Source organism: Schistocerca piceifrons, chromosome 7, assembly GCF_021461385.2.
Source record: "Schistocerca piceifrons isolate TAMUIC-IGC-003096 chromosome 7, iqSchPice1.1, whole genome shotgun sequence".
NCBI lineage: Eukaryota > Metazoa > Arthropoda > Insecta > Orthoptera > Acrididae > Schistocerca > Schistocerca piceifrons.
The window spans coordinates 138163768-138166679 of NC_060144.1; the positions used below are offsets into that span (position 1 = coordinate 138163768).

The following is a 2912-nucleotide window of genomic DNA, read 5'->3' on the forward strand; positions in this document are numbered from 1 at the left end:
TTCAGTTTATGTGACAAACTCTTATATTTTCATCACTTTTTTGGGAGTGATTATCACATCCACAAGAAAACCTAAATCGGGCAAGGTAGAAGAATCTTTTTACCCATTCGCCAAGTGTACAAGTTAGGAGGGTCGACAACATATTCCTGTCATGTGACGCACATGTCGTCACCAGTGTCGTATAGAATATATCAGACGTGTTTTCCTGTGGAGGAATCGGTTGACCTATGACCTTACGATCAAAAGTTTTCGGTTCCCATTGGAGAGGCACGTCCTTTCGTCTACTAATCGCACGGTTTTGCAGTGCGGTCGCAAAACACAGACACTAAACTTATTACAGTGAACAGAGATGTCTATGAACGAACGGACAGATAATAACTATGCAAAAATAAAGAAAGTAAAATTTTTAGTCGAGGGAAGACTTAAACCAAGGATCTCTCCGTCAGCAGCTGCTCACGCTACCACGGGACCACGGGGCTTCTAAGCCCACTGCCTCCATGATGTTGCTTATGTGGCCCATGGACTACTCAGTTTGTATATTTTGCTTCTTTTTTCACAGTTCCACACAACTTCTTCCTGTTTTCTCAATTGATCTGTGTTCAGTTTATCAAGTCCTATCCACTGTGCCAACTTATAACTAAATCTGAGGGGGGTGCGATGGGGAGGTTCCCTTGTAAGTACGCAAGTTCAGTCTGAAAAAGCACACATTTACCTCCGTTATATTTGAGACGAGCTGCTGACAACACTTACAGAAGCACTGCCACTCAGCAGTCTGGAACCGCGCTTCTGCTACGGTTGCAGATTCGAGGCATGGATGTGTGTGCTGTCCTTAGGTTAGTTAGGTTTAAGTAGTTCTAAGTCTAGGGAACTGATGACTTCATATGTTAAGTCCCATAGTGCTCAGAGCCATTTCAACCATTTTGACGGTATGTCTGTCCTTGTTGCTTACGCAACCGAAAGAATTTGTAAATGGCACCCGCCACTTTTACCCTATTCTCATAATACTTTGTAAGCGCCTGCAATAGTTCCCCATATTGTACTAGATTAGGGCGGGGCGTGGAAAATAGCTTGCCACAGAGCCTAAAATAGTAGCTCCCATACGAATGCTTCTTAGTACGATGTATGTGATGCGCTGCGATGTGCACGTTGAACTGTGCCAGATACACTGTCCAGTCTTTCTTCACCTCGTCAAATTCACGAAATGCCTGCACGTACGCAGGCGCTGCAGATGATGAAGCTGCCGTTGGGTTCGGCGTCTTGTCTGAAGTCATCTGCCCCATCAAGAAGTGATTGCTCACTTGAAGCAGTTGCGCCATTTTTTGACTCTGAAACTGAATAAACTGAGTTGGATCAACTGAAGGCGGCGTAGCAGGCTATTGCGGCTTATCGGCCGTAGTAACTAAGCACCGCACAAAATAAAAAAACAAATAAGCAGAGAGAACGCAAAAGGGGTGCACAAACAGCAACCTTGGAGCCTAGAACATTAACAGTACGAGCAAGTAAAACACTGGCGACACAAAAATAAGTAAGAACAATAAAAATGAGTCAAAAGACGACAAAACACAAAGGATATACTTATATGGATATGGTGTCTGTTCTTCAGACCATGTCCGAAAGAACACACACCACTGAAGACCTGCATCCGTCTAGTGCGAAATTAGAATTATATATTAATACCTTCAGTTGTTGACGGGCGTTGATATATATCAACGGGGGATAGGTGGAAATCTGCGCCCCGACCGGGATCTCCTGCTTACATGGCAGAAGCTCTCTACCCATCTTTTTTTTTGTCGATCTCATTTTGTTCATTATATTTTGGCCCATTTGTTCGGGGCGTACGTCAATTGCAGAGGGCAGATAACCCTCTGAACGAGCACGCTGAGTTACCGTACCGGCAGCTGGGATCTCCTGCTTACATGGCACACGCTTTATCCATCTGAGCCACCGAGGGAACAGAGGATAGTGCGACTGCATGGACTATCTCACGCACGCCTCCTGCGACCCACATTCTCACCCGATATGTCCACACACTACATTCGTAGTGTACCTGCCCAATGTGGGTCTCGTGGGAGTTGTGCGCGTGATAGTCCCTACAGTCGCACTATCCTCTGTGCCCTCGGTAGCTCAGAAGGATAGAGCGTCTGCCATGTAAGCAATAGATCCCAAGTTCGAGTGGCGGTCAGGGCACACATTTTCACCTGTCCCCGTTGATGTATATCAACGCCCATCAGCAGCTGAAGGTATTAATATTTAATTCTAATTTCGTTCTAGACGGCTACAGGGCATCGATGGTGTCTGTTCTTTCGGACATGACCTAAAGAACAGACACCATATCCATATGAGTATATAGTTCTGGCAATACCGGCCATGACCTTCTTCTTCTGTGCAGATGCACACATATTACCTGAACTCTTATGGGACTTGGTAAGAATGTCTTCCACAACTAATGAGTGTGTTGGGTAGGGGCACTAGGAATGTAGTTTGTGGACATATCAGGTGAGAATGTGGGTCTCGCGGGAGGCGTGCGCGAGAGAGTCCATGCAGTCGCGTTATCCCCTGTGCCCTCGGTGGCTCAGATGGATAGAGCGTTTGCCATGTAAGCAGGAGATCCCGGGTTCGAGTCCCGGTCGGGGCCTCGACTGGACTTAACTAGCAGGCGTCAAATGTTGCGATCATTTATTCCGTTTTTCAGCCGCGTTAGGGAAAATTTTCATGAATATGAAAATCAAGATAGGATCTTAAGTGAGCATGCGTATCAAGAACATAGCGACGAAAGGAAACGCAAAAGAAGAAGATTCCATCATGGAGAAAAATCGGAAGAATTGAGTGGATATAAGAAATTTCGTGTGGCTATTACTGCAGTTATTGATAAACAACAAGCAGAATTAAAAATGCCAGAAGAAGAGTATTGC

At 45.4% G+C, this 2912-nt stretch overlaps 1 non-coding gene across 1 annotated transcript; it reads left to right on the forward strand.

The window, feature by feature from the left end:
* Positions 1 to 2560: 2560 nt before the first annotated feature.
* Trnat-ugu lies at positions 2561 to 2635 on the forward strand. The gene has a single exon. It is a non-coding gene; the product is annotated as a tRNA-Thr (tRNA).
* Positions 2636 to 2912: the final 277 nt, after the last annotated feature.